Genomic DNA, 12,500 nt, shown 5'->3' with positions numbered 1-12,500 from the left:
TAACGTGTATATACCATCACACCCAAACACACACAAACACACACAAACTGAAAACCCCAGGTGTAAACACATCACAGTAAAATAAACGATCTTTGTGTTAGCGTTAATGCTATCAGGCTGCTGAGCCTCGTTTCAACTTGTTTTTATGTCTCAGTAGATAAACACAGTCTGCATTAAAACACATGACACATTTATATTTAGTGTAATATTATAAATATATGAATGATCTGTTTCACATTAAACGTTTTCTTTAAACCTGGTTAAACTCCATGACAGCAAGTTTGTCAGTGGTTAGCTTGAAGGCTGACTGCAGCTAGCTGATGTCCAAAGGTGTGCAGGTTGTTTTATGACATCATTAAAAGTTAATATTGTTGAATTACCTGCAGATAAACACGTATGTTATTGTCTTAATTATGTCAGATTTAAAATCAGTTCAACACCTGCTCCCTGACTGACTGCTAACATGATGTTTACAAAACCTCCTGAAAAAAACAAATACATCATCTGCTCATTCATTTCCCATGAAACTTTTCTTTATTCATTCTTTTAAATTGAAGAATATTTGAGCAGCATTTTAAGTCCTTATCTAGAGCAGTGGTTCCCAAAGTGGGGGTCAGGACCCTCAGGGTGGTCACGAGTTACCAAGAAAGGGGAGCCCAGAGAGCCTTGATCAGTTAAAGCTGCTTTCACACCTGCAGAAACCTCCTGAAGAGAACTGATGGATCAAACACTGAAGAGTAGACTCTGATGGATCAAACACTGAAGAGTAGACTCTGATGGATCAAACACTGAAGAGTAGACTCTGATGTATCAAACACTGAGGACTCTGATGGATCAAACACTGAGGACTCTGATGGATCAAACACTGAGGAGTAGACTCTGATGTATCAAACACTGAGGAGTAGACTCTGATGTATCAAACACTGAGGACTCTGATGGATCAAACACTGAGGAGTAGACTCTGATGGATCAAACACTGAGGAGTAGACTCTGATGGATCAAACACTGAGGACTCTGATGGATCAAACACTGAGGACTCTGATGGATCAAACACTGAGGAGTAGACTCTGATGTATCAAACACTGAGGACTCTGATGGATCAAACACTGAGGACTCTGATGGATCAAACACTGAGGAGTAGACTCTGATGAATCAAACACTGAGGAGTAGACTCAGATGGATCAAACATTGAGGAGTAGACTCTGATGGATCAAACATTGAGGAGTAGACTCTGATGGATCAAACTCTGAGGAGTAGACTCTGATGGATCAAACACTGAGGACTCTGATGGATCAAACACTGAGGACTCTGATGGATCAAACACTGAGGAGTAGACTCTGATGGATCAAACACTGAAGAGTAGACTCTGATGGATCAAACACTGAAGAGTAGACTCTGATGTATCAAACACTGAGGACTCTGATGGATCAAACACTGAGGACTCTGATGGATCAAACACTGAGGAGTAGACTCTGATGGATCAAACACTGAGGACTCTGATGGATCAAACACTGAGGAGTAGACTCTGATGGATCAAACACTGAGGACTCTGATGGATCAAACACTGAGGAGTAGACTCTGATGGATCAAACACTGAGGAGTAGACTCTGATGTATCAAACACTGAGGAGTAGACTCTGATGGATCAAACACTGAGGAGTAGACTCTGATGTATCAAACACTGAGGACTCTGATGGATCAAACACTGAGGACTCTGATGGATCAAACACTGAGGAGTAGACTCTGATGAATCAAACACTGAGGAGTAGACTCAGATGGATCAAACTCTGAGGAGTAGACTCTGATGGATCAAACACTGAGGACTCTGATGGATCAAACTCTGAGGAGTAGACTCTGATGGATCAAACACTGAGGACTCTGATGGATCAAACACTGAGGAGTAGACTCTGATGGATCAAACTCTGAGGGGTAGACTCTGATGGATCAAACTCTGAGGAGTAGACTCTGATGGATCAAACATTGAGGAGTAGACTCTGATGGATCAAACATTGAGGACTCTGATGGATCAAACATTGAGGAGTAGACTCTGATGGATCAAAAACTGAGGACTCTGATGGATCAAACACTGAGGAGTAGACTGATGGATCAAACACTGAGGAGTAGACTCTGATGGATCAAACTCTGATGGATCAAACACTGAGGAGTAGACTCTGATGGATCAAACATTGAGGAGTAGACTGATGGATCAAACACTGAGGACTCTGATGGATCAAACACTGAAGAGTAGACTTTGATGGATCAAACATTGAGGAGTAGACTGATGGATCAAACACTGAGGACTCTGATGGATCAAACACTGAAGAGTAGACTTTGATGGATCAAACATTGAGGACTCTGATGGATCAAACATTGAGGAGCAGACTCTGATGGATCAAACATTGAGGAGTAGACTGATGGATCAAACACTGAGGAGTAGACTCTGATGGATCCAACATTGAGGACTCTGATGGATCAAACATTGAGGAGTAGACTCTGATGGATCAAACACTGAGGAGTAGGCTCTGATGGATCAAACACTGAGGACTCTGATGGATCAAACACTGTGGAATAGACTCTGACGGATCAAACACTGAGGACTCTGATGGATCAAACACTGAGGAGTAGACTCTGATGGATCAAACATTGAGGACTCTGATGGATCAAACACTGAGGAGTAGACTCTGATGGATCAAACACTGAGGAGTAGACTCTGATGGATCAAACATTGAGGACTCTGATGGATCAAACATTGAGGAGCAGACTCTGATGGATCAAACATTGAGGAGTAGACTCTGATGGATCAAACATTGAGGAGTAGACTCTGATGGATCAAACATTGAGGACTCTGATGGATCAAACATTGAGGAGTAGACTCTGATGGATCAAACTCTGAGGGGTAGACTCTGATGGATCAAACACTGAGGAGTAGACTCTGATGGATCAAACTCTGATGGATCAAACATTGAGGAGTAGACTCTGATGGATCAAACATTGAGGAGTAGACTGATGGATCAAACACTGAGGACTCTGATGGATCAAACACTGAAGAGTAGACTTTGATGGATCAAACATTGAGGACTCTGATGGATCAAACATTGAGGAGCAGACTCTGATGGATCAAACATTGAGGAGTAGACTCTGATGGATCCAACATTGAGGACTCTGATGGATCAAACATTGAGTAGACTCTGATGGATCAAACACTGAGGAGTAGGCTCTGATGGATCAAAAACTGAGGACTCTGATGGATCAAACACTGTGGAGTAGACTCTGATGGATCAAACACTGAGGACTCTGATGGATCAAACACTGAGGAGTAGACTCTGATGGATCAAACATTGAGGACTCTGATGGATCAAACATTGAGGAGCAGACTCTGATGGATCAAACATTGAGGAGTAGACTGATGGATCAAACACTGAGGAGTAGACTCTGATGGATCAAACATTGAGGAGTAGACTCTGATGGATCAAACACTGAGGAGTAGACTCTGATGGATCAAACATTGAGGAGTAGACTCGGATGGATCAAACATTGAGGAGTAGACTCTGATGGATCCAACATTGAGGACTCTGATGGATCAAACATTGAGGAGTGTGGGTGTGTGTGTGTTTTCTCAGCTGGATCAGTTGTCTTTAGTCTGTATGTGTTTAATATGGAGCACATTGAACTGTGAGGTGTTCACATGCTGACAGGTTAGGGACTCTGGTTTTACTGGTCAGGATAAAGTAGCTCTCACTTTGTCCTCGTCTGTTCCAGTGAGTGGAACTTCAGAGAGCTGAGGGCGTGTGTCGATTCACAGTCAGAGTCAGGGGTGACGAGGTGTGACGAGGTGTGTGACAAGGGGTGACAATGTTTGACGAGGGGTGACGAGGTGTATGACGAGGTGTGATGAGGGGTGACGAGGGGTGACGAGGAGTGACGAGGAGTGACGAGGGGTGACAAGGTGTATGACGAGGGGTGATGAGGTGTGATGAGGGGTGACGAGGTGTGACGAGGGGTGACCATGTGTGACGAGGTGTGACGAGGTGTGTGGCGAGGGGTGACGAGGTGTGACGAGGGGTGACGAGGTGTGAGGGGTGATGAGGTGTGAGGGATGACGAGGTGTGATGAGGGGTGACGATGTGTGACGAGGGTGACGAGGGGTGACGATGTGTGACGAGGGGTGGCGAGGTGTGTGACGATGTGTGACGAGGAGGGCGAGGTGTGTGGCGAGGGGTGACGAGGTGTGACGAGGGGTGACGCCACACACCTCGTCACACCTCGTCACACATGGTCACCCCTCACCTCGGTGTGACGAGGTGTGAGGGGTGATGAGATGTGAGGGGTGATGAGGTGTGACGAGGGGTGACGATGTGTGACGAGGGGTGACGAGGGGCGACGATGGGTGGCGAGGTGTGTGGCGAGGGGTGATGAGGTGTGATGGGTGACGAGGGGTGGCGAGGTGTGTGGCGAGGGATGACGAGGGGTGACGATGTGTGATGAGGTGTGAAGAGGGGTGATGAGGTGTGACGAGGGGTGACGATGTGTGACGATGTGTGACGAGGGGTGACGATGTGTGACGAGGTGTGACGAGGGGTGACGATGTGTGACGAGGGGTGACGAGGGGTGACGATGTGTGACGAGGGGTGACGATGTGTGACGAGGGGTGACGAGGGGTGACGATGTGTGACGAGGTGTGACGATGTGTGACGAGGGGTGACGATGTGTGACGAGGGGTGATGATGTGTGACGATGTGTGACGAGGGGTGATGATGTGTGACGATGTGTGACGAGGGGTGACGATGGGTGACGAGGTGTGATGATGTGTGACGAGGGGTGACGATGGGTGACGAGGTGTGATGATGTGTGACGAGGGGTGACGAGGTGTGATGATGTGTGACGATGTGTGACGAGAGGGGTGACGATGTGTGACGATGTGTGACGAGGGGTGACGATGTGTGACGAGGGGTGATGATGTGCGATGACGAGGGGTGACGATGTGTGATGAGGTGTGAAGAGGGGTGACGATGTGTGACGAGGGGTGACGATGTGTGACGAGGGGTGACGATGTGTGACGAGGGGTGACGATGTGTGATGAGGTGTGACGAGGGGTGATGATGTGTGACGATGTGTGACGAGGGGTGACGATGTGTGACGATGTGTGACGAGGGGTGACGATGTGTGACGATGTGTGACGAGGGGTGACGATGTGTGACGATGTGTGACGAGGTGTGACGAGGGGTGACGATGTGTGACGAGGTGTGACGAGGGGTGACGATGTGTGACGATGTGTGACTAGGGGTGACGATGTGTGACGATGTGTGACGATGTGTGACGAGGGGTGACGATGTGTGACGAGGTGTGACGAGGGGTGACGATGTGTGACGAGGTGTGACGAGGGGTGACGATGTGTGACTAGGGATGACGAGGGGTGACGATGTGTGACGATGTGTGACGAGGGGTGACGATGTGTGACGAGGTGTGACGAGGTGTGACGAGGGGTGGCGATGTGTGACGAGGGGTGATGATGTGTGACGATGTGTGACGATGTGTGACGATGTGTGACGAGGTGTGACGAGGGGTGACGATGTGTGTGGCGAGGGATGACGAGGGGTGATGAGGTGTGAAGAGGGGTGACGATGTGTGACGAGGTGTGACGATGTGTGACGAGGGGTGACGATGTGTGACGAGGGGTTATGATGTGCGACGAGGGGTGACGATGTGTGACGAGGGGTGACGAGAGGGGTGACGAGGGGTGACGATGTGTGACGAGGGGTGACGATGTGTGACGAGGGGTGACGAGAGGGGTGACGATGTGTGACGAGGGGTGACGATGTGTGAAGAGGGGTGACGATGTGTGACGAGGGGTGACGATGTGCGACGAGGTGTGACGATGTGTGACGAGGGGTGACGATGTGTGACGAGGGGTGACGATGTGTGACGAGGGGTGACGATGTGTGACGAGGGGTGACGAGAGGGGTGACGATGTGTGACGAGGGGTGACGATGTGTGACGAGGGGTGACGATGTGTGTGGCGAGGGATGACGAGGGGTGATGAGGTGTGAAGAGGGGTGACGATGTGTGACGAGGGGTGACGATGTGTGACGAGGGGTGACGATGTGTGACGAGGAGTGACGATGTGTGACGAGGGGTGATGATGTGCGATGAGGTGTGACGATGTGTGACGAGGGGTGACGATGTGTGACGAGGGTGACGATGTGTGATGAGGTGTGACGAGGGGTGACGATGTGTGACGATGTGTGACGAGGTGTGACGAGGGGTGACGATGTGTGACGATGTGTGACGATGTGTGACGAGGGGTGACGATGTGTGACGAGGGGTGACGATGTGTGACGAGGTGTGACGAGGGGTGACGATGTGTGACGATGTGTGACGAGGGGTGACGATGTGTGACGAGGGGTGACGATGTGTGACGAGGTGTGATGAGGGGTGACGATGTGTGACGAGGTGTGACGAGGTGTGACGAGGGGTGACGATGTGTGACAATGGGTGATGATGTGTGACGATGTGTGACGAGAGGGGTGACGATGTGTGACGAGGGGTGACGATGTGTGACGAGGTGTGACGAGGGGTGACGAGGGGTGATGATGTGTGACGAGGTGTGACGAGAGGGGTGACGATGTGTGACGAGGGGTGACGATGTGTGACGAGGGGTGAAGAGGGGTGACGATGGGTGACGAGGTGTGACGAGGGGTGACGATGTGTGACGAGGGGTGACGATGTGTGACGAGGTGTGACGAGGGGTGACGATGTGTGACGAGGGGTGACGATGTGTGACGAGGGGTGACGATGTGTGACGAGGTGTGACGAGGGGTGACGATGTGTGACGAGGGGTGATGGTAACCCTGCATAGTGATGTGTGTCATTATATTAATTATCACAGAATTGCTGAATGGTGAAGTCTTCTTTGGCCGTGCATCATATTGTGAGTTCTGCAGTTCACACCCTTGGTCCCTGTGTGTGTGTGTGTGTGTGTGTGTGTGTGTGTGTGTCTGTCTGTCTGATTGATGTAAAGTGAACTGAATACAGCAGATTTACACACACACACACACACACACACACACACACACACACACAGAGTCACACACACACACACACACACACACAGAGTCACACACACACACACACACACACACACACAGAGTCACACACACACAGAGTCACACACACACACACACACACATACACACACTCTGAGTGGCCCTGGGCAACAGGTCCAGTGGTGCAGCTATGTTAGCTGACTACCAGCATGTTTAGAAGGCCTCAGTCTATTCAGCTGCTCTGTTGATATTCTACTGGTGAGCTGAGCTGCTGCAGGCTGTGTGGCTGTGTGTGTGTGTGTGTGTGTGTGTGTGTGTGTGTGTGTGTGTGTGTGTGTGTGTGTGTGTGTGTGTGTGTGTGTGTGTGTAGTTGGTCACAGTGAACAGTTTCAAGCATTACCTGTTTTGTGATGATGTCACAGATTTAAGGGTTTGTGATTGGTTATCTGTTCTCAATAACTCTGACATCAGATATCTGTCAGCAGTCACATCAGGCCTGTTATAACCCCAAAGTAAACACAGAGTCACTCTGACATTAAAGGGGCGGAGTTAGCAGCTCACAACCAATTAAACACCATCGCCATATCTCACACTCGGAGCGAAACAGATTCAAGAATCAGAACCTTTGAACTCCAAGCACCAAACACACACACACACACACACACACACACACACACACACACAGACTGAACGTTTAAATGTCACAGTGTTGTGTCCCGGAGCAGACGACCACAGAACCATCCAACGCCACGTTTACATCAGCACAGCTTCAAAACGCAGACTCAGCAGCTTCAACGCTGCCTTTGTTTGTGTAAGTGTGTGTGTCTCTTTGTGTGTGTGTATGTGAGTGAGTGTGTTACTGTGTGTGTGTTACTGTGTGTGTGTGACTGTGTGTGTGTTACTGTGTGTGTGTGTGCACATCTCTATCTGCTGACATGCAGTTGTAGACAAGAGACAAAACTGATCAGTCACAGGCTGTGTGTGTGTGTGTGTGTGTGTGTCTGTGTGTGTCTGTGTGTGTGTGTCTTTGTGTGTGTGTGTGTGTGTGTGTGAGTGTCTGTGTGTGTGTGTCTGTGTGTGTGTGTCTGTGTGTGTGTGTCTGTGTGTGTGTGTGTGTGTCTGTGTGTGTCTGTGTGTGTGTGTCTGTGTGTGTGTGTGTGTGTGTGTGTGTGTGTGTCTGTGTGTGTGTGTGTCTGTGTGTGTCTGTGTGTGTGTGTGTGTGTGTGTGTGTCTGTGTGTGTGTCTGTGTCTGTGTGTGTGTGTGTCTGTGTGTGTGTGTGTGTCTGTGTGTGTGTCTGTGTGTGTGTGTGTATGTGTGTCTGTGTGTGTGTGTGTGTGTGTCTGTGTGTGTGTCTGTGTCTGTGTGTGTGTGTCTGTGTGTGTCTGTGTGTGTGTGTCTGTGTCTGTGTCTGTGTCTGTGTGTGTCTGTGTCTGTGTGTGTCTGTGTCTGTGTGTGTGTGTCTGTGTGTGTGTGTGTCTGTGTGTGTGTGTGTCTGTGTGTGTCTGTGTCTGTGTGTGTGTGTGTGTGTGTGTGTGTCTGTGTGTGTCTGTGTGTGTGTGTGTGTGTGTGTGTGTCTGTGTGTGTGTCTGTGTCTGTGTGTGTGTGTCTGTGTGTGTGTGTGTGTGTGTGTCTGTGTGTGTGTGTGTGTCTGTGTCTGTGTGTGTGTGTGTGTCTGTGTGTGTGTGTGTGTGTGTCTGTGTGTGTGTCTGTGTCTGTGTGTGTGTGTCTGTGTGTGTCTGTGTGTGTCTGTGTGTGTGTGTCTGTGTCTGTGTCTGTGTGTGTCTGTGTCTGTGTGTGTCTGTGTCTGTGTGTGTGTGTCTGTGTCTGTGTGTGTCTGTGTGTGTGTGTGTCTGTGTGTGTCTGTGTGTGTGTGTCTGTGTGTGTGTGTGTGTGTGTGTGTGTGTGTGTGTGTGTGTGTGTGTCTGTGTGTGTGTGTGTGTGTGTGTGTGTGTGTGTGTGTGAACCTGATGAACACAGCTGTAATTACTGCTGGATGTTAAAGACAGCTCTCAGATCACGCCCATTGGACAGTAGAGTCATGTGATGTCATCATGCAGATTTCGGGTCCAGTTGGGGTCTGTTATGTAAAGATGTTTTCAAATGGACCAGAGCCAGAGGGGTCTGATCGTATTATCAGTTCATGAGACTTACAGCCTGTCCAGCTGATTCTGTTGGTTCCTGTTGGAGTGTCTTAACTGCCCATGAGGGACACAGGGCAAAGCAGCTCGCCATTTTAACCCCGACACCCCCGTTTCTATTTGCCTCTACAATTTATTTAGCAGACACTTTTATCCAAAGCGCCGTCTGTCAGAGAGCAAGAACAAATCCTCATCGCTCGTGTAGACGGGGAACGAGGAAGGAGGGCGAGCTTGTTAGCTTGTTAATTCAATTCAATTCAATTCAATTCAATTTATTTTGTATAGCGTCAACTCATAACAAGTGTTATCTCAAGACACTTTACAAAAAGCAGGTAAAATACCTTACTCATTATTATGCTACAAAAAGCAGGTAAAAGACCTTACTTATTGTTATGTTACATAAAGCAGGTAAAAGACCTTACTCATTGTTATGTTACAAAAAGCAGGTAAAAGACCTTACTCATTGTTATGTTACAAAAAGCAGGTAAAAGACCTTACTTATTGTTATGTTACAAAAAGCAGGTAAAAGACCTTACTCATTGTTATGTTACATAAAGCAGGTAAAAGACCTTACTCATTGTTATGTTACAAAAAGCAGGTAAAAGACCTTACTCATTGTTATGTTACAAAAAGCAGGTAAAAGACCTTACTTATTGCTATATTACAAAAAGAAGGTAAAAGACCTTACTCATTGTTATGTTACAAAAAGAAGGTAAAAGACCTTACTTATTGTTATGTTACAAAAAGAAGGTAAAAGACCTTACTTATTGTTATGTTACAAAAAGAAGGTAAAAGACCTTACTCATTGTTATGTTACAAAAAGAAGGTAAAAGACCTTACTTATTGTTATGTTACAAAAAGAAGGTAAAAGACCTTACTCATTGTTATGTTACAAAAAGAAGGTAAAAGACCTTACTCATTGTTATGTTACAAAAAGAAGGTAAAAGACCTTACTTATTGTTATGTTACAAAAAGCAGGTAAAAGACCTTACTTATTGCTATATTACAAAAAGAAGGTAAAAGACCTTACTCATTGTTATGTTACAAAAAGAAGGTAAAAGACCTTACTCATTGTTATGATACAAAAAGAAGGTAAAAGACCTTACTTATTGCTATATTACAAAGAGCCGGCCTAGCCAGGTTGTTCTGGCAGGCCGTCAACCAACGATCTCGAGGAGCCTAAGAGAGCTCAAGAGCTCTCAGGAAAGTAGGTGGTTAGTGACTGAGATTTACAGATAGATACATGCAGTAATATGATGTACTGTATATGCACAGAGAGAGAGAGAGAGAGAGAGAGAGAGAGAGAGAGAGGAGCTCAAGGTGCCAGTTCCCCCGGTAGTCTAAGCCTATAGCAGCATAACTAAGAGCTGGTCTACACCAGCACTAACTATAAGATTTATCAAAAAGGAAAGTTTTAAGTCTATTCTTAAAAATACAGACTGTGTCTGCCTCCCGGACCCCGGCTGGAAGGCGGTTCCAGAGGAGAGGAGCCCGATAACTGAAGGTTTTACCCCCCATAGTACACTTGGAGACTGTAGGTACCACCAGCAGGCCTGCACTCCGGGACCGCAACGCTCTCGAGGGACAGTACGGCACTAGTAGCTCCTTCAGGTAGGATGGTGCCTGGCCATTTAGAGCTTTGTAGGTGAGAAGAAGGATCTTGAATTCTATTCTAGACTGTATAGGGAGCCAGTGCAGAGAAGCCAGGACAGGAGTGATGTGGTCCCATTTCCTGGTTCTGGTCAGTACACAAGCTGCAGCGTTCTGGACCAGTTGAAGAGTCTTTAGAGATTTGCCAGAGCACCCTGACAAAAGAGAGTTACAATAATCCAATCTGGAGGTAACAAATGCATGAACTAGTTTTTCTGCATCATTTTGCGACAGGATATTCCTGATCTTGGATATATTACGAAGGTGAAAATAGGCTGTTCTTGAAACTTGACTGATGTGAGAGCTAAAAGACATATCTTGATCAAAAAGAACTCCTAGATTCCTAACAGTGGTGCTAGATGCCAGGCTGATGTCATTAAGGACAGTCAAATCACTAGAAAAAGTCTCTCTGAGATTTTTAGGGCCTAGCACAATAACTTCAGTCTTGTCTGAGTTAAGTAGCAAAAGAATTCTGGTCATCCAGGTCCTAACGTCCTTAAGGCACGTTTCTAGCTGACATAACTGACTGGTGCCATCGGGCTTCATTGATACATAAAGCTGAGTATCATCTGCATAACAATGAAACTGTATGGAGTGTTTCCTCATAATATTTCCCAGAGGAAGCATATATAATGTAAAGAGAATTGGTCCAAGCACTGAACCTTGTGGGACTCCATGGCAAACTTTAGTGTGCATAGAGGACTCATCATTAACATGTACAAACTGAGATCGGTCTGATAAGTAGGATTCAAACCAACTTAAAGCAGTCCCTGTAATTCCAAGCAAATGCTCCAGACTGTACAACAGGATCCGATGGTCAATGGTGTCAAAAGCAGCACTAAGATCTAACAAGACGAGCACAGAGAGAAGTCCCCTGTCTGAAGCTAGAAGTAGATCATTTGTAACTCTAACTAGTGCAGTCTCAGTGTTATGGTGGACTCTAAATCCTGACTGAAACTCCTCAAATAAACTGCTGTCATGGAGAAAGTCACACAGCTGTTTAGCTACCACCTTCTCCAGGATCTTCGAGAAAAAAGGAAGGTTGGATATAGGCCTGTAGTTAGCTAGAGTTCCTGAGTCCAGAGTAGGCTTTTTAAGTAGAGGTTTGATTACCGCTACTTTAAATGCCTGTGGTACATAGCCTGCCAGTAGAGACGAATTGATCATAACTAATATAGAGGTGCTAACTAAGGGAAAAACTTCCTTAAACAGCTTGGTTGGGATTGGGTCCAAAATACAGGTTGACGGTTTCGACGCAGAAAAAATGGGATATAGCTCTGAAAGGTTGATTGGAGAAGAACAGTCGAGACTAATATCTGGTCCTGGAACTGTCTCTGCCGTATCAGACGTATTCGCACCAGGTAAGGGCAGGAGGTTACCAATTTTGTCTCTGATGTCTAAAACTTTGTTGTTGAAAAAACTCAGGAAGTCATTACTGCTGAGGGCTAAAGGACTACAAGGCTCAATGGAGCCATGACTCTCTGTCAGCCTGGCTACAGTGCTGAAAAGGTATCTAGGATTGCCTTTGTTTTCCTCAATTAGAGAGGAGTAGTAGGCAGCTCGGGCGTGACGTAGAGCCTTCATATAGCTTCTATGACTATCCTGCCAGAAAAAACGAGATTCTACCGTTTTGGTCGAGCGCCATATTCTTTCAAAATTTCACGATGTT

The 12,500-nt window shown here is 47.0% G+C and overlaps 1 protein-coding gene across 2 annotated transcripts in view; it reads left to right on the top strand.

Moving 5' to 3' along the window:
- enc2 (ectodermal-neural cortex 2) overlaps positions 1-12,500 on the top strand; it is a 30,115-nt gene that overhangs the window by 661 nt on the left and 16,954 nt on the right. The gene's annotated exons all lie outside the window — the stretch shown is intronic.

This window comes from Labrus bergylta, chromosome 7, assembly GCF_963930695.1.
Source record: "Labrus bergylta chromosome 7, fLabBer1.1, whole genome shotgun sequence".
Lineage (NCBI taxonomy): Eukaryota > Metazoa > Chordata > Actinopteri > Labriformes > Labridae > Labrus > Labrus bergylta.
The sequence above is the reverse complement of the archived record's forward strand: the minus strand, read 5'-3'. Positions and strand labels throughout refer to the sequence as shown.